At 41.3% G+C, this 20,961-nt stretch overlaps 1 protein-coding gene across 1 annotated transcript in view; it reads left to right on the top strand.

Annotated features, from left to right (window-relative positions):
- LOC115537698 (NACHT, LRR and PYD domains-containing protein 3-like) overlaps positions 1–20,961 on the top strand; it is a 77,234-nt gene that overhangs the window by 12,800 nt on the left and 43,473 nt on the right. The gene's annotated exons all lie outside the window — the stretch shown is intronic.

The raw sequence follows: 20,961 nt of genomic DNA, 5'->3' as shown, positions 1-20,961 counted from the left end.
CCGGACCCTACGCACACATTGGCGGTTTATTGGGTTTCATTCTGATATAAATGCAACGGCTTCGCGGTTCCAGGGGGGGCGGGGGCTTGGGTAGAGGTGTTGCTGCGCTGTCTCCACAGAGACAACGCAGCGATATCATCATGAGCAGTTCTTACTTTGTAGAGAGTTTTCTATTTGCAAAAACTGTTGGTTTATTTGAATTGATCCCCTTCAAGAATTTTTATGTAAACGGGGGTGGACTAGGCTATATTCTCACCTTCCTACTTTGTAAAGCGCATTGTAGGCCTGTTGCTTTTGGGCCGATACTGCGCCCATTCCTTGATTCGTTCTGCCGCAGCACTCCTTAATTTTATTCCAATGTTCGTCAAATCCACTCAAATAGTGGTCCTGCATTGAGTTGAAATCCAACTCTAATGAATATATGGTCCAGTTTTAAGTTTCAAGAACATTTATACATTCCCAGGGCATGTTAAATGAGTGCATGCCCCGCCACTCATAACACACTTGTAAAATGCAGTCGTCAATTGATGGAATGGGTTATTTCATACATCATCAGAAACGAAAATTTGGATTTAATCAAATAAATTACAGATAAATAATACTGAAATGGCCACTTTTTGGTTGAACACATTTGAACAAAATAATTACGATCCCCCAATGTTGACCTGAAGTTAGGGTTAGGGTCACACTGCTGCAACTCTTCCCCTGCGACGTTCCAAAACAGCCTCGTTGCGAGGTGAATCTTTGGTCTGACTGGGCTTAAGATCCCCACCAGATTCAGCATCATTATTCATTTGTAGGCTGGGGTCAACATGTCAGTGGAGCACAGATGGGAGGAGGGAGGCCAAGTGGCCAGAGGAGGAACAGAACTTTAGAGGACGAGGATTTTAGGAAGATACCCTTTTTTTTGAAGGTTGTTTATTTTTGCAGTCTTGTTAGCTGCTAGTGTGTTATGAGTTAACAGGTTATTCTAGCTGACAGAACACTGGCCAGCTGATGGAGGGCGAGGGGTTGCTATACTGTTAACTGCTAGCATGTTATGTATGTTATATGTCATGTAACTCTGGCCAGCTCATGTGAGGGTGAGGGTTAGGGGTTGCTGTCTGTATGTTATGGGATGTTATGTGTTATATTTATGTAACTCTGAGGAGTTGCCATTAGTGTAGACATGAGGCTCGGATGATGGGGCTCTAGACGGGCTGTGATCTGAATTAAATCATAAAAGCTTTAAGTTGTCCATCATATGGAATTAATACTTTATTAATCTGTTTAGTTCAGTAAGAACTATTCTATCCAGATAGAATAAATAAAGGTGTGTGTGGTGTGTGTGTGTGTGTGTGTGTGTGTGGTGTGTGTGTGTGTGTGTGTTGTGGTGTGTGTGTAGGTTGTCTGGCTGCCTGGTCACACAGGAGTCGTGCTTCTCGTCCTTCAGCTCTTAGCTCCAACCCTCCATCTGAGAGAGCTTGACTCTAAGCTACATCAACCAAGGAGACTCAGGAGCGTTGCGTCTTCTCTCTACTGGACTGGAGGATCCACGCTGAGACTGGACACTCGCAGGTATGGGGAGACACTCATCATTCAAGAAAATGTCTCCTACAAGGTTCAACCTCTGCTAGATTAAATGGTTGAAAGGCAGCTCTAACTTAGGTTTGTGTAGAAATATGCAGACTGCAGATGATGAATTTGAAAGGGTTTTCTGCTGCGCTCACTTTGTTTTCCCCCCTGTGTGAGCTACAGTGGAAGTTATGGAACGAAACCAGCCTAAAGAAGTGTAAGTGTCTGTTTGATTCATCACAAAGCACACTAACTATTGAGCACACAGCAGGAGGTGACGTCTGTTCATTCAGATCTTTCTGGGAATGAAGCTGATGACTGACATTATGTATCTTACATATATAAACATTAACATAATTGCTGTGATTATATCATGAGTGATGATTTTACAACATTGGACTTAACACCATAATAATCGGTAACCCTTCCTTTTACAGTCCCTTAATTACTAGGTATTTACCCGGTACATACATGGTAAATTATAGTGTATTACTGGGTAATTACCACTGGTAATAAGAAGGTAAATACAGAGGTAGTTACCCGGTAAATACATGGTAAATCATAGTGTATTACTGGGTAATTACCACTGGTAATAAGAAGGTAAATACAGAGGAATTATCCGGTAAATTATAGTGTATTACTGTGTAATTACCACTGGTAATAAGAGGGTAAATACAGAGGAATTACAGCTGATGTACCAAGTAAAACCTTCACTATTACCCATCAACTCAACTAAGTAGCATGTAGTTGTAACTGTTTTAGGTTGGTAATAACTCCGATATTGTGTACTTCCTACGAAATTAGGCAACCAATTCTTAGAAACACCTATTATCCAAGGTTTATGTTGGCAACAGCCCAAATTTAATGATGTACAATCTAGAAATTAGCATAGTACTTTACAATAAAATACTTTTTCTTAGTTATTATTCATAGCTACACCCATCTAGAAAGGGTTTATTCGATTTACCACTATGGAATTACTTACCTGGTAACAACCTCTGCAGGAATCTGTTTTCCTCTAGTGTCATGGTACATCTTCTTAAATACTGGGTACGAAGCCGTTTGTTTCCATGGTATTACCAGGTTCTTACCATATAATTTATAACAGATACATTCCATTATCCATGCAGTCAACACAAACTTGTACCATGTACGTTCTGCGACGTTACCAAGTAAAACACCACAAATTACCCAGTAATTAAGCTGAAACTGTACTGTAAAAGGAAGCCTCGTTTGTTTCCATGGTATTACCAGGTTCTTACCATATAATTTGTAAGACATTATTCCCTTTTCCATGCAGTCAACACAAACTTGTACCATGTACGTTCTGCGACGTTACCAAGTAAAACACGACAATTTACCCAGTAATTAAGCTGAAACTGTACTGTAAAAGGAAGCCTTGTTTGTTTCCATGGTATTACCAGGTTCTTACCATATAATTTGTAATACATTATTCTCTTTTCCATGCAATCAACACAAACTTGTACCATGTACGTTCTGCGACGTTACCAAGTAAAACACGTCAATTTACCCAGTAATTAAGCTGAAACTGTACTGTAAAAGGAAGCCTCGTTTGTTTCCATGGTATTACCAGGTTCTTACCAGATCATTTGTAATACATTATTCCCTTTTCCATGCAGTCAACACAAACTTGTACCATGTACGTTCTGCGACGTTACCAAGTAAAACACGTCAATTTACCCAGTAATTAAGCTGAAACTGTACTGTAAAAGGAAGCCTCGTTTGTTTCCATGGTATTACCAGGTTCTTACCATATAATTTGTAATACATTATTCCCTTTTCTATGCAGTCAACACAAACTTGTACCATGTACGTTCTGCGACGTTACCAAGTAAAACACGACAATTTACCCAGTAATTAAGCTGAAACTGTACTGTAAAGGAAGCCTCGTTTATTTCCTTGGTATTACCAGGTTCTTACCATATAATTTGTAATACATTATTCCCTTTTACATGCAGTCAACACAAACTTGTACCATGTACGTTCTGCGACGTTACCAAGTAAAACACGACAATTTACCCAGTAAGTAAGCTGAAACTGTACTGTAAAAGGAAGCCTAGTTTGTTTCCATGGTATTACCAGGTTCTTACCATATAAGTTGTAACTGGTTATTCCCTTTTCCATGCAATCAACACAAACCATATATGTTCTGCAACATCGTTCACCAGTAGTTAAGCACTTTAATTGTTGTTATAAAACCCCAAACCACTGTTGATGAAAGGCATATTAAAATTAAACAAAATCAAAGGCTTATCTTTCAAACAATGCATATCTCACAAACAGGCACTGAACACTGAAGAAATCGGACAAAAAAAAGAGCCGTCCACATTAACTCAATTTAAATGTTACTGATGGTGTTTTCATAAAACACATGACATTGTTATGGCAAGTGACCACAAGGAAGACTGCTTCAACCTCTTCAATTTGAATAAGCGGTGCATGCCATGCAGCAATCTGCCTATGGGAGCATCTTTGTGGTAATTCGCAAACCAATGAGTCCACTCGATGAATGAGAGATGACTCTTTAGTGTCTTCTCTGTGAGGTATCCCTGCAGTCTCCACATCTGGGATTTGAAGGCTGACCAAGACCTGACCAGGTACCTCCAAATCTCCCCTTCCATACTGCAATAAAGAATCAGAAGACAAGAAAATAAACATTAGGACTGTCAATTAATGAACATTTCTAGAACATGTAGAACTCAAAGATTATTTTGTTTATTAGTTAAAAAAGGATGCTGGTCCTCTGGCCATTGTGTTTGGTCATATTGAAAAGAGAAAAAGGCATAGCCATAAATACAGTTAATAGGACGGGAGGGGACAGGCTGTTAGCTCCGGTTAGCACTTTAGCATCGAGCTAGCGGAACTTCTGTCATTCAAATAACTCGGACATGTTGTTTAAAACCTATAACACCACATTTATTAAAATATCCGGATTTAATCGGGCTCTCTCCCATAAGTACAGTTAACTTAATAGTACGGGAAGAGACTCTGTTAGCCCCGGTTAGCGCGATGCTAAAGAGCAGCTCTACCGGAGCATGCCACCTCAACAGGTGCAAGTTAGCCTCCGGTTTGATATTCGCCAGATATTCGGTTTACCACCCAATCGGATTCATCAACATAAGTGCAATACATTACGGGCTTAGTATGTTGAGGACGGTGCCATCGCGAAAATCACAAACACATGTTGTCGCCATCGATGTCTGTGCAACAACGTCATTTACGTTCTGGCTGCTACCTGTTTTAGGGACCGTCAACAAGTTACACATACCGACCGGTGGCAGAGACGTTACCATGGAATTGTTTCTGGAAATAAATCATATAAAATAATATAAAAATCACTAAAAAATACATTTTGTCACCTGATTGTAGTAGTAGTTGCCAATGGTGGTCTGCTACTTACTGCAGGTAACTTTGCTAATATATTGCATTATTGTTAAACGGAATGCAATTAATAATTTCAAATATAGTTAAGTCGATTTTTTTTTGAATATTAAACTATTAACTGCATTATGATTAACTATATTGCAATATATTTGTGCGATTAATTTCCTGAAACAATTCCATGGTAACGTCTCTGCCACCTATCGGTGAGTGTAATTTGTTGACGGTCCCTAAAACAGGTAGCAGCCAGAACGTAAATGACGTTGTTGCACTGACATTGATGGCGCCAACATGTGTTTGTGATTTTTCGCGATACGGTGTCCTAAACCGTCCTCAACATACTAACCCCGTAATGTATTGCACTTATGTTGATGAATCCGATTGGGTGGTAAACCGAATATCAAACCGGAGGCTAACTTGCACCTGTTGAGGTGGCATGTTCCTGTAGAGCTGCTCTTTAGCATCGCGGTAACCGGGGCTAACAGAGCCTGTCTCTTCCCGTCCTATTAACTGTACTTATGGGAGAGAGCCCGATTAAATCCGGATATTTTAATAAATTTGGTGTTATAGGTTTTTAAACAACATGTGCGAGTTATTTGAATGACAGAAGCTCCGCTAGCTCGATGCTAAAGTGCTAACTGGAGCTAACAGCCTGTCCCCTCCCGTCCTATTAACTGTATTTATGGCTATGCCTTTTTCTCTTTTCAATATGACCAAACACAATGGCCAGAGGACCAGCATCCTTTCTTAACTGATAAACAAAATAATCTTTGAGTTCTACATGTTCTAGAAATGTTCATTAATTGACAGTCCTAATGTTTATTTTCTTGTCTTCTGATTCTTTATTACAGTATGGAAGGGGAGATTTGGAGGTACCTGGTCAGGTCTTGGTCAGCCTTCAAATCCCAGATGTGGAGACTGCAGGGATACCTCACAGAGAAGACACTAAAGAGTCATCTCTCATTCATCGAGTGGACTCATTGGTTTGCGAATGACCACAAAGATGCTCCCATAGGCAGATTGCTGCATGGCATTCACCACTTATTCAAATTGTAGAGGTTGAAGCAGTCTTCCTTGTGGTCACTTGCCATAACACTGTCATGTGTTTTATGCAAACACCATCAGTAACATTTAAATTGAGTTGATGCAGACGGCTCTTTTTTTTGTCTGATTTCTTCAGTGTTCAGTGCTTGTTTGTGAGATATGCATTGTTTGAAAGATAAGCCTTTGATTTTGTTTAATTTTAATATGCCTTTCATCAACAGTGGATTGGGGTTTTATAACAACAATTAAAGTGCTTAACTACTGGTGAACGATGTTGCAGAACATATATGGTTTGTGTTGATTGCATGGAGAAGGGAATAACCATTTACAACTTGTATGGTAAGAGCCTGGTAATACCATGGAAACAAACGAGGCTTCCTTTTACAGTACAGTTTCAGCTAACTTACTGGGTAAATTGTCGTGTTTTACTTGGTAACGTCGCAGAACGTACATGGTACAAGTTTGTGTTGACTGCATGGAAAAGGGAATAATGTATTACAAAGTATATGGTAAGAACCTGGTAATACCATGGAAACAAGCAAGGCTTCCTTTTACAGTACAGTTTCAGCTTAATTACTGGGTAAATTGTCGTGTTTTACTTGGTAACGTCGCAGAACGTACATGGTACAAATTTGTGTTGACTGCATGGAAAAGGGAATAATATATTACAAATTATATGGTAAGAACCTGGTAATATCATGGAAACAAACAAGGCTTCCTTTTACAGTACAGTTTCAGCTTAATTACTGGGTAAATTGTCGTGTTTTACTTGGTAACGTCGCAGAACGTACATGGTACAAGTTTGTGTTGACTGCATGTAAAAGGGAATAATGTATTACAAATTATATGGTAAGAACATGGTAATACTATGGAAACAAACAAGGCTTCCTTTTACAGTACAGTTTCAGCTTAATTACTGGGTAAATTGTCGTGTTTTACTTGGTAACGTCGCAGAACGTACATGGGACAAGTTTGTGTTGACTGCATGGAAAAGGGAATAATGTATTACAAATGATCTGGTAAGAACCTGGTAATACCATGGAAACAAACGAGGCTTCCTTTTACAGTACAGTTTCAGCTTAATTACTGGGTAAATTGTCGTGTTTTACTTGGTAACATCGCAGAACGTACATGGTACAAGTTTGTGTTGACCGCATGGATAATGGAATGTATCTATTATGAATTATATGGTAAGAACCCTGGTAATACCATGGAAACAAACGGCTTCGTACCCAGTATTTAAGAAGATGTACCATGACACTAGAGGAAAACAGATTCCTGCAGAGGTTGTTACCAGGTAAGTAATTCCATAGTGGTAAATCGAATAAACCCTTTCTAAATGGGTGTAGCTATGAATAATAACTAAGAAAAAGTATTTTATTTTAAAGTACTATGCTAATTTCTAGATAGTACATCATTAAATTTGGGCTGTTACCAACATAAACCTTGGATAATGGGTGTTTCTAAGAATTGGTTGCCTAATTTCCTAGGAAGTACACAATATCGGAGTTATTACCAACCTAAAACAGTTACAACTACACGCTACTTAGTTGAGTTGATGGGTAATAGTGAAGGTTTTACTTGGTACATCAGCTGTAATTCCTCTGTATTTACCCTCTTATTACCAGTGGTAATTACACAGTAATACACTATAATTTACCGGATAATTCCTCTGTATTTACCTTCTTATTACCAGTGGTAATTACCCAGTAATACAATATGATTTACCATGTATTTACCGGGTAACTACCTCTGTATTTACCTTCTTATTACCAGTGGTAATTACAGTAATACACTATAATTTACCATGTATGTACCGGGTAAATACCTAGTAATTAGGGGACTGTAAAAGGAAGGGTTACCTAATAATCAGGATACTGTTAATCATAATTACATGTCTTTATTATATTCAAAAACTATTAAATTATGCTATTAACTTGTCGCTATTATAATCATTATAATATTGTTTTAATTCCTGTCATTACATTAGCTATGGCACCTAATAATCATATTAACATGTTTTGAATGATGCATGTGTTTCACCTTAGATTTCAATTAGAGCTGGTGATGCTGTTTATTTAATAATGATGATAATTATAACTAATAATATTGGTTTAGCAGCCTAATCATGTTTCTCCTGTCAGATGCCTGTGAACTCACACTGGACCCAAACACAGCCTTCAGTCAACTCTCTCTGTCTGAGGACATCAGGAAGGTGACGCTGGTTAAAGTGGACCAGTCGTATCCGGATCACCCAGAGAGGTTTGACGACTACCCCCTGGTGCTGTGTAGAGAGGGTCTGACTGGCCGCTGCTACTGGGAGGTAGAGTGGGGAGGATGGGTTTTTATAGGAGTGGCATACAGAGGAATGACAAGGAGAGGGTTAGGGGATGATGACGCCGTGCTTGGATGGAACAACAAGTCCTGGAGTCTTGATTGTGATGAAGACGATGACGACGATGATGCTGCCTACACTGCCCGTCACAACGGTAGTTCAACAGTTATACGTCTCCCCCCCCCTCACTCTAACAGAGTAGGAGTGTATCTGGACCGGCCCGCTGGCTCTCTGTCCTTCTACAGAGTGTCCCCAGGAGGAGGGGGGTCCTCAGACACACTGACACACATCCACACCTTCCAGGCCTCCTTCACCCAGGAGGTCCTCCTCCCTGGGTTCTGCTTAGATGAGATTGGTTCCTCAGCGTCTCTGCACTGGAAAAAGGGTTTTAAGCCGTACTTCATCTGATTATTATTTTGTAATTCAATTCAAATGAACATTTTTTGTTTTATTTTTAAAATAACTTTTTTTTATTTCAAAATACTGTGAAATATAGATATTTTTAATTATGAGCTCAATTAAGAAATATCCATTTTGACAAAAACGTAAAATTTTAAGGAACTGATTAATAATTTTGTCATTCAATCCAAATATTTTTTTTTTTTGTTTTCTTCCTAAAACACTGTTATATTTGATTAGGAGCTCAATTTAGAAATATTTGTTCAGACAAATGTACAATTTCAAGCTTACGTACAAGCCTGCGCATGCGCATTAAATACAAAGACGCTTACGACTACTGGACCAAACCGCAGTGTTGCCAACTTAGCGATTTTGTCGCTATATTTAGCTACTTTTCAGACCCCTTTGGCGACTTTTTTTCAAAAACAGCGACAAGCGACAAATCTAGCTTCTTTTTCAGCTGCTATTGGTGACTTTTGGCGACTTTTTGAGGTGAAAGCACTATCGCTATTACATCTTCACAACGAGCACCGGGTGCCTGCGCGGCCCCTCCCCCGTCTCAACGCACTTACAGGCAGCTCAGTCCTCGTGGTAAAAAGCAAACTCAGGAACCGGATGTCCTTGCACCTTAAACTCCATCCTATACATCCGATATGGATTAAAGCAGAGTGGATTAAAGCTGTCAGGTGATGCTTGCTTTGAGCACCAGCTGCCTGATCATGTTTTGAAGCTTTTTGGAACATCAGCTGCTTATTCATTCAAGGTAGCACCTACAGCTGAACCTGCAGTAGAGAGCCTTGACCAGAGTGACGATGACTCACTGGTTCTGTGAGCTAGGACAGTCTCTGTGTCTGGAGGGAGGTCTGGAGTAGGCCTAACTCTGCCATTTAGATTGTTAATATATATTGTATATTGTGTGGCGGCAGTAGCTCAGGTGGTAGAGCGGGTTGGCTGGTAACCTGAAGGTTGGTTCGATCCCCGGCTTCACCAAGCAGAGTATCGAGGTGTCTTTGACAAAGCACCTAACCCTGACTGATGTCGCGATGTGATGTCGAATCCAGACATCCTGCTGATGCTGGAACAGAGACTTCCAACTCTCCAGCAGAAGCGCCCCAAGGCCATGAAGCGGCGAGCGCCGAGCGGGAAAAAAATGATGATGATGATGTATACAAAAATATGTTATGTTTAAATGAGAAACAATTGTTTGATTAAATTGTAATCTTTTTGATTGGATAAAACAAATTATTTCTGATAGATATTTCTTAAATGAGAAACAATTGTTGGAGTGAATCAATATTTTTTTGTTTAGGATTTAACATACGATTTAAATGTATTAACTTCATTCAAAGAATAGAATTATACTTGGTGCCAAGTTGTATTATTTTGTTTTTATGAACATAGGAAATATTGTTTGAGGCAAGCTATATATTTGTCATTGGCTCAAGTTATGTAATATAGATGTGAACCATTACCCTACATTTTTTTAATTGGTTCAATGAAAGACTTTTTCCAGTGTGTGAGTGTCCATTGTAGATACACAAACACACACACAGACCCATGGAAAAGCACACACATGTACACAGTCATAAACACACCCAAACCGACAAACACATATGTACACGGAAATAACACGCACGCACACACAAACAAACACATCGCACTCTATAAACACACACACACACACAAGTACACAGACTTATTTACACACACACACACACACACACACACCACACACACACACACACACACACACACACACACACACACACACACTCACACACACTCACACATCCTTCACGGATCTAAACCCACATCAGGTCTGTGTTTCCGGTGGTAAATTCATCTCTCAGCCCTCTCTGTGTTCAGCTGGGTTGCTGAGCGTCAGATTAGAGGGGGCCGCTTGGGTCTGGGGGGTCCTCACAGTCCTGACGTTGTTGAGGACCAGCTGTTAGGGGGACGTTTGAATACCTGTGGACCCATGGACGTACCTGTAGTGCATCGGGTTGTTGAGCAGCAGCTGTTGGTGCTCTGAGGGGTCAACCCGTTCAGTGGAAGTACAACACTTTGTGACTGATTTAAATACTCCACTGAACTCCAAATGCTGCATTTTATTGGGCTTCTGGAAGGTTCAGCATAAACCATGAAAGGAAGAACTTCCTTTGGGTTAAGCCGTGTTGTACATTACTTTTCTAATGTAAAATGCGTTTTAAATGTTGATTGATTGTTATTTTACTACAATATTTTATATATTTTCAACATCGTTTTAAAGGAAATCCAAAATCAGTTTATATTTTGCCATGCCTGACATGGAACGTGATTTAAAGCAGATTTAACAACATAATCATGAATGATGATAAGAGTTCTATGGGAAAGGGTAACGATGTTGTAAATTACTTTAAACGGAAGATCGTTTCTTTGTGTTCTGTTGGGACCAAGTCAACATGTTCATTCATTCAAGATACCTTATGATTTGTAATTGTTCATAAATCATAATGTTAATAAACTACTCAGTGGGTCAAATGAACGTTCTTGTGTGTTCATACTATTCTTCCCGTTAGTTCAGTTGAAATCCTCCAAGTCTTATGGAGACGTTACCTCCAACACAACAGTGGAGTCTCCATTCACCCCTTCATCAGTGTGGAGGGAGGATATTACCACACACAACAGTGGAATCTCCATTCACCCCTTCATCAGTGTGTGGAGAGGTTATTACCACACACAACAGTGGAGTCTGACTTTTTAACCACACACGCATATACAAAAACAAAAAGTAAATAAAAAGAAAAGACACACACACACACACACACACACACACACACACACACACACACGAAGTGAAGACTAGAATAGAGTTGATTTTTAAAATTGCTGGTTTGGTCATGTGTTGTTTAATTCAAACCACATCGTATAACCTTCATAGCGCCTAGAAGGTCTGCAATAGTAACTAGGGCCCCATCCTATTATTCCCCTAGCCCTAGATTTGAGCCCTAGCCCTAGAAGTTGTGCGTTCCCTCGGAGGGGTAGGGTGATCCAATACTTAGGGGCAAGAGAGAGGGCCTATTTCCCCTTAAAGTTCCCTTGGCAGCTCGCCAGCCCGGTACCTCACTTACAGCCAAGGGAGTATTACGTATGACCCAGGACACGTGAGAACTCAGCAAGCGGCTATTTTCCATATTTCTCAAACATACATTATGTTAAATTATTTATCCGTAGACTGGATTTAACTGTACAATCTGAATGTGTAGGTTGTCTTATTTTCGACACAAGGGTGACATTTTCAAGCGTGGATGAAAATAGTAGTAGGCTCCTTCCTGTAGTGTGGACACGTCGGTGCTGCGCGTGACGTAGGGGAGCACGTTCACTACGCTAATTTGCATAATATTAATTATAGTGGGGTCACATTTCGTAGGGAACGATCTTCACTATCACTTCACTCTTTATTGTGGAGGGAAGTGTTCTCGTTAAGGGGAGAGGAATGGGACAGGGCCTAGTACTCATCTAAACGAAGCAAGGATCAACAATATAAAGTCACTAGTTAAAATAGTAACAGGTAACTGTTGGAAAAGCGACGAGTAACTTCAATACGAGCACTAGTAACTCAAATGAGTTTGGCTTCTGGACGCAGTGTTCAAACATAGATACAGAATAGATGGGAATGAGTGCTGGTGGTGGGGAACAGGACGCCCACTTGAAGAGGCCTCCCATGATCATCATCCCCTCCCCCCTCCCCCTCTTCCTCCTCCACCACCACCTCCACCGCCTCCTCCTCCTTCTTCACCTCCTTGTCCCCCTCCTCCTCTTCCCCTCCTCCCTCCTCTATGATATCTCCCTTGAAGAGGCCTCCCATGACCATCATCTCGCCCAGGCGGGGCTCCACGGTGGGCCACGGGGCGTCCCAGAGAGGTCAGCTCGTCGTTGCTGTCCACAGCGTCCACTTCTAGTCGACCAACCCCAAGGAAACATCAACAATCCCCACAGTAAGTAGGTAAGTAAAATCCATTTATAAGGCACATTTTAAAACTGTTTTTCATTGGCCAAAGTGCTGTACATGGTGCAACCAAAGGCACATAATAGAACACAGGCCACCTTATATATGTGGCCTGTTTTCAGACACTGGGTCAAAACCCAAAGTATATACACAGTCAATACAAAGACACATTCAGAAACATCATGACCGGGTTTCTTACTTGCAGGAGTGGATGACGTACACCGCGTCATTGAGGGTGATGCTGGTCTCTGCGATGTTGGTGGACAGGACGACCTGCAGGAGGCAGGGAACAACAACAGGAGATGGACCGGCAAGGGTGGATTCCAGGCAGCAGGGCAGGCAGAGGAGCACACGGGGTGGATGGCAGGCAGCTACGGGGTTGGTGATCCTGGGGCGAGGACAACGCATAGATTTAAAGGTCCCATGACATGCCACCAGGTGTGGTGTGATTAGCCGTTACAAGCCGTTTTGGAAATCGGCCCCTTATGACATCACAGGTGGGCGTGTCCACCTAGATGTGTGCTGGATAGATCAGTCTACGAGCCTACCCAGTGGACTGTATCAAACGTTGCTCATCTCTGCGTCAAGTTATTAAAGATATGTGCACCTGTTTATGATTTGTATTTGTTAATGTAGTCGCATATGTCAGTTTTCACTCTCTATCCCCACCTGCTCCTTAATCACATATATCAGTATTCACTGTCTATCCCCTACCTGCTCCTTGATCTCATATCAATATTCACTGTAAGTAGTGTTGAAATAATGCGCATCTGTCTGTTAATCAAGCCATGTGTTGTTACTTATTGCATGTGGAGCCACTAGGGGGCAGTGAATCCACCTCGATGTAGTTCACGTTCTGGCCAACAAGAATAACGCGAAGGAGACACAAAGTGTGTGTGTGTGTGTGTGTGGGTGTGTGGGTGTGGGGGTGGGGGTGGGGGTGTGGGTGTGGGTGTGGGTGTGCACCACCTTGCTTTGGTACCTTTCTGAACACCTTCCGGTAAAAGGTGAAACAGTATGAGGAAGGAAAAAACAAGAGAAGAATCCAACCCAACAAGATTAATGATTTAACAAAGAGATAATAGAGGAAATAGCCCGGCCTAATAAAGAAACATAAATGACACGTGAACGTTGAATCCTGGCCCCTACGACCCAGTCTGACCCTGCTGTGTCTGATGGTACCGGTCATACAGTCAGGAGGTTTAAAAAAGTAATATGGTGATGATTAAAATGATAATTAGAACCCCTAGGACTCCTAATGTGATCGAAACGCTCCAAAGTGGGCTAGAAGATAATCTCTCTGGAACAGAAATAGAAAATATTTATTATTCTTTCTCTAATAAGGATGAGAATAATAACAATGACAGCAAGACACATCCTAATTTCTTCACAATAAACATGACCTACATTTTTTTGAAGATGGCTTATCAGTTACTGGCCCAATGAACATGGTTTAGTGAAGAAGACAACGGACACCCTTTCCTTACTCCCCCAAGTGTAAAAACACAATGTTGCATTTTACACCACGGATGTTTGATTGACTTTGGTCATTTAAAATACGAGTTATTCAAATGTTTTTTGTAATACTTAGATTGAATTGAAAGTTAGAGAGAGTCGACTTTTCTCTTTATATTTATTTATTTTTGTTTAAATTAATATTGATCTAATAAAAAAAAAAAAACGTACTGGCAATGATGGACAAGTATAACAAAATGGGGAACAACTTCACGTGACAAATGAAGAAAGAGGGAACAGAAATTGTTTGCTTTGCAAAAAACGTCTGCATTTTTATTTTCTTGCAGTGTATATTGTGTGCTTAATAACCATCAATATATGATTTCATTTCGTTTCAAATAATGTTTTTCTTGGAATTGGTATCCATTATTATCAATTTTATTTTCTGCTCTTCTCTTCAAACAAACCAATAAAAAAATAAAGAAACAAAGAAAAGACAAATATTATGTCTCCTCCATTTCGGACACTTAGTGCTTCCTCGGGATACCGAAGATAGGTGGTAGAGTTCCTCTTGCCATGTCTCTGCCCTCCTCCGTGAAATGAGCAAACCGTCTGCAATGACTATACACACACACACACACACACACACACACACACACACACACACACACACACACACACACACACACACACACACACACACACACACACACACACATAGTTGTTGTAGGTCAATGTTACGGTTGTGTTAATATCGGAATTCACAGCACATCTGCTTCAAGAAGAACTATACCCTTCAGTATGGAGATTCTCCAACACAGTGGAGCGCCACCACTTCCTGAGATGTGTTACGTCATGCTGTGGAAGATAACAGTATATCAGTCAGAATTAACTTCCAAAGACTGCAATGAGAGTAGACTGTTTGTACTCGACTACATCATAATTTTGCATTAACTTTAGCCATTTCATTTTCGTATATTGTGCTTTATATATATTTGTATGTATCTAGTATACTATTTGAAATTTCGTTGAGATAAATAAGTTGCATGCAATTATAACTATGATTTAAGTGTCTGCTATCGTGGATAAATAGGTTAGCTTAAGGCAGTGGATGTTTATGAATCCTAGAAATCCCCACCCAAATCTATTCTCTTGAGTCTATGAATCTATCTATATTAAGTTAATCTTTGATGAGTGTCTATTTGGTGTGTTTATCCTTATGGCGTGTATCTATATGGTGTGTAACTATGGTGTGTGTGTATCTATATGGTGTATACCTATGGTTTGTATCGGTCGTTTGTGTGTGCATATGGTTTGTATCTATATGTTGTGTGTGAATCTATATGTGTGTATCTGTGGTGTGTGCGTGTGTGACAGTTTGACCACTGTCCCTGTCTGTTTAACTGGCCATCAATAGCGCGCATTGATGGATAGTGCATGAACAGTAAACCTTCAAGCATACAATATACATACAAGCTCTTTATTCAAGCCACAAACACTCACAAACAATCTCTCCCTCTCACCATGGCTCCGTACTGCAGACTAAAAGAGTCGCGGTGGGGCTGAGGTGTTTAAATATGGTGTCAGGAAACACCTGCTGCCACTGATTGGCCCAATTTGGGCCAAACCATTTTTCCTTGTGTCAAAGGAGGACACTGAACATTGACATTGGACATTAATGAGCGACAAGCCTAAATGCACTAGTGAAAATCACTGATCTAAAAGTTGAAATGAACTTTAACATGCATGCTGTATATTTGATGAGTTCATTCATGGTTGACCTGCAATATGCCACAGTATTATAATCCCCCTGTTGATTGAGCCTGTTGATTGAGCATTTATTTTGCTAATGGATTATGTGATTTATTGACATTATTTGAAGTACCGGTTATTGATTTTTAATATGCTTGATTTATTATTGAGAATATTTAATAATTGATTATTTTGATTGAATTATTTGTTTTTGGAATTGGTTTTGAATGTTTTTATTTGACTATTTTCAGATATTTGGGGGTTGGCCTCCTCTGTATACTTGGCACTTATCTGACACTGTGGGGGAATGAATGTGTTAAAAACCTATTTGCAACTGTGTGCCTTGCCATCCTTTGGGTTTGAAAGTCCGGTGTATGAAGGTTACATTACCTTCGCGTGTGTGTGTGTGTGTGTGTGTGTCTGTGTGTCGCACAGTAAGGTGAATTGAAAGAAGACTTTTTTCGTTTTGAAGTATGAATCTAAATCCGACTCATCCCTTTAATTAAAATGAGGGAGGTCATTTAAGATCAAACACAGAGCTGAAATAGCCTCTCACTGTTGCCAAAAAGACCACAGGGCGCAGAACCTGCATTGAGTTTTACTAATTAGCTGCCGCAGCTCGCCTGCCAAGTGGTTTTCTTAATTAGTTAATTGGTTGCATCTGGTGTGTTTCACTTGAGAGGGAGCCGGACGGTACAGTGGTGTCTTCCACTGTTTGGCAGTGTAGCGTCTCTCAAACGTATGTTGTTGTGTTCACAGAAACCACAACGTGTGTGTGTACTGTTTTGTTGAGGTCTGTTGTGACTTATTGAACATCTCTTCCTGTTTTCACAGGTTAGAGACTTTTTGAGGTAACGAGGAGCATCTCATCTGAACCTGATGTGAGTAGAATTGTGTTACAAAGCACAACTGACGTGACTTGTATGTTGAATATAAATCACTGATAATGTGTGAAGGGAAATCGGGGATTGTGGTGGTTTACTCTCATTTGGACCATGAGTAAACTGTTCCTTCCTTCAAAAGGTCTATCATGGATATTTAACTGCAGTTCTGTGAGTATCCCAACTTAACCATGAAGATGAACTGCAAACTGTAAGTCATTAATATCTCATTACTCTTGGGCACATTGATGTATTTTGGCTTCCTGGTGAGTTAACCTGTTACCTGAAGGTTGATCTGCGTAGTAAGGATGTTTTATTGGTTCATGGGTTACTTAGGTGTTTGGTTTATGTTGGTTTTAATGATTTGGTTAAAATGGTTACAGGCTCCAAGTTATTGTTGTAAGCTGGAGCAATGGGTTGGGTTCTGACATCTGCAGTCTTCTTTCATTCTACTCTCCTGAGCTCTGCATCTTCATCACATGAGTGTTGCTTTACTGATGAGGGTGTGGTCTGAGTGAGCAGAGGTGCATACTGGGATAACAGAGCTGTGTGAAGTCTACAGGTCTGTAGATGCGCCCCCTCAGGGGAAACCGAGTGTTTGAGAATCTGTCGTGACGTCAGTTACATGGACTGGAATGTTCTTAAGATGGAGACAGGGATTCAGAAGGAGAAACACCAGGGGGAGATGAGGGGGCTCCTCATCTCAACGGCTAAAACACAACTTCAGTCTAACGGAGAACCATGGAACACATTCAACAGTCCCCTCCAGGCATCGTCACTCCTCAGGAAGGTTTCATTTCCAAGGTCTTATTTGGGGCCATCCCCAATATGGATCCTGCTCCTCAAGAGCCACCCCCCTCCACTGGGTGGTCTTCTGAACAGATGACCTCCTTCCTGTCCTCAGGCTGACTAAAGCTGCACCGTTTGCGTCTGTGAAGGCCCCTCATTCAGCAAACCACTGGACTACAAAGACATGACCTCAGAGACGTTGAATCAACCTGGGACATATTTTGGAGACGCAAAGCATAATCCATCACCAATGTGGGAACGCCACTGAAGAATGTTGTGCATAATTTACGTCTCTGGAGACATTGGTAGTTCTGTTATGGGTGCCCTGGCAGGAGGTGTGGGGGGAGAAACGATGGGATGTTATTTGGCATGAGGTTTTTACCCTGCATGATTGTTTGGCCTTTTATGGCTCAGTGGTGTGTGTGTGTGTGTGTGTGTGGTGTGTTTTATTGAGCATCGCTAGGGTTCTTACTGTGTGTGTGTCTCCCACTCACACCTGGCATGGGTTTCTACGTGCCTGTCCTGGGTTCTATGTGTGTGTCCGGCTTGCTTTGACCCGTGATAATGTTCATACGGGGGTCTGTATGATTGGCTTGGGATATTGGAATGGTCAACTAAATCATACCTGATGGACGTCCACACGTTTACTCAAGGGCCTCCAGTAGGCATGAAGAGCCCGAGCGACGCTCCAGAGCGATATCCAACAGGAAAGGAGAGTATCCAACAGGAAGGAGAGTATCCAACTCGAGTGTAAAAGGATGCAAGCGGCGTGTTCAGATCAGTGACTTTCAAATTAGGACTTACACCAATCAGGATCAATGGAGGATTGACACCCAAGGAATTCCACAAGGAGAGTGACGTTGGAAAGGGACCTAAATGGATTTTCAAGATGACCTTCAGACCTGTAATGAGTCGGCTCTTCCTACCTGGCCGGATTGATGGAGAGCCCTGTGTGAAACCTTCACTGGGGCTTCAAGGTATAAAGAGGAGAATGTTTCAATGGTATTCCATGGTACCCTGATGAAGACCGTTGTTGTGTTCCACTTGCTGAGGGGAAGAACCCACACATCTTTCTCTTGACCGTTCTCCTCTGAGAATCCTGGTGCCATCTTGAAGGATATTCCAGCTCATGTAACTGATGTCACGACAGTTTTCTTAAACACTTGGTTTCTTCCCTGAGGGGCTTGTCTATAGAGACTGACGACTTCAGACGCACTGTATCCCAGCATGTATCTCTGCTCACTCGACCACACCCCCATGAGTAGGATGCAACACTCTAGTGATGGAGATGTAGAGTTTTATAAGTACGAGGGAGCAGACTAAGGTGATTAGAACACAATGGGATGTCCAGTCTGTTAATCTTTAAACATGAAGATGGTTGGATAGTTCAGGAATTGGGCTTCTTTTATTATGGGCAGTCCCTTTCACTCGATGCCCACGATGATGCCCATGATTTGCTGTTGGTGATGAGGCGGTCAGGGTGGACGTTGCAGGGGCTAATGGTCGGCTCTCTGCTCACGTTTAGATTGGCTCTGTATGGTTTATACCCGGAATAATCTAGATAATTGTAAAATGTATACACGGTTTTGTATTGAATGATTTTAGTTTTAAAGTTGTTGTGGGACGTACATGGTAGTTTGGTCTTCGTATGGTTTTGAGTGATATAACTTGTACACACTGGGTGCATAATAATGTAAAGGTACACTGAATAGTAATGACCAACAGCAACAAACAGATCTCCTCAAGGTAAGTCTGTTGGCTGTGTTTTAATGAAGACCATCGCTGGACTTCAGGATCTTCCTCCGTCAGCTCAAGGTGAGGCGCTGGTTCTGTTTGTTCTTGGTTGGTTCCGGCCGGAATGTTCGGATTCCAGTCGGCACGGTTTGTGCTTCCACCGTGGAAGGTTCTGAGTGCGGTCACTTGATTTGGTCCCAATGGTTAGCATAGAACGTTTGTAGTCTTGACAACCATGAGAAACCACCTGGCAGTTTGTTGGACTGGAGTCCTCTGAGGGAATCTGGCGGAACGTTCTGGATTGTATTTGCGTAACCTCGAGCCGTTTCCTATTCTATTTCAGTCGGTTTCGATTGGGAATTGTTGCCCCTATCTTAAACAACTTAAGTCTGATATTAAATACATACTGATGCGTACGTCGTACAATATGTTGATAAATTCCGATGGTTGCGCCGTACTTTTAACCACGATGACGTGACGGGACTCTCACTGCGTACAAAACGGCGTTCTACTTGCGGGCCCATTTTTGACATCAGGGGAGGCTGAAAATCATTTCAAGGTGGAAGCTAATTTGACATTTCTTCAACGGAACCCAGCACCTGAATATGGCTGAGTATATTTGATTTAATATCGATACTGCTTAGAGTTCTTTGTTACTTCAACTTTTGTACGTTCTAAATATCTGCTGTCATTAATTGCCACAGAAGTTAAACCCTACCCAATGGAATGACGTTAAAACAACGACTTTGGTTCAGTTACCAACTTCATAATATCAAAGCTAAAATAATGGCAGTCATTCCCACATGTTACAATAGAATGATACTCTAGAAACTGTACAAGGTTAAAAAGGTAACATGTAGTTTGTCCCAAGGTGTCTGCCTCCTCACCCAGAGCAAGACCTCCACCTCCTCACCCAGAGCCAGACCTCCACCTCCTCACCAAGAGACAGACCTCCACGTCCTCCAGAACAGGTCAGTGCTCTGTGTGAGTAGTCTTCTCAGGTCAGTTTCAATGCATGGCCTGAACCACTTCTTTAAACTTGTGGACAGCTCTGTCTTCATTCCCGAAAACGGGATGCTCATGTCTGGTCTCAAGTCTTTTCTAGCCTTGAGTTATAAAATAATAGTTCAATTAATTGTGCAACACTGTTTCGGTTGATTCAATTAAGTTTATTGTTGGGCAAATGCTGATATAAACCTGCTGCTGTAGCTGAACGGCGAGGCTGAGAGGCTGGGGACCAGAGGCTTGTGGTGCCAGGGTGGACCGGAGACGGAGGCTGGAGACCAGGGGCCCACAGCACCGGACCATGAGGGTAAACCATCACCAAGCTCATCTGAAACACTAAAATCCACGGTAGTTTTAGGTCTAGTTTTGATCATCTTATGACTTTAAATCTGTGCCAAGCTGTGATTTTAGTGAATTCATACGGGGGTTATGTAGTAGTCATATGAGCCATTAATGTTACTAGTGCTCCTACGACCGTAGAGGATGAATTGCTGAATGCGACAATCTGCAGACATTGTCTAATTTAAGTGTTTAAATTTGTATTCCATTTTACAAGTGAAACCTCAGATGCAGGAGGTGGGGGTGTGTTGCGTCACCAGGTGATTTACTGCTTGAGATGAACT

The sequence above is a fragment of the Gadus morhua genome, chromosome 23 (assembly GCF_902167405.1).
Source record: "Gadus morhua chromosome 23, gadMor3.0, whole genome shotgun sequence".
Lineage (NCBI taxonomy): Eukaryota > Metazoa > Chordata > Actinopteri > Gadiformes > Gadidae > Gadus > Gadus morhua.
This window is presented reverse-complemented; position numbering and strand designations above follow the sequence as displayed.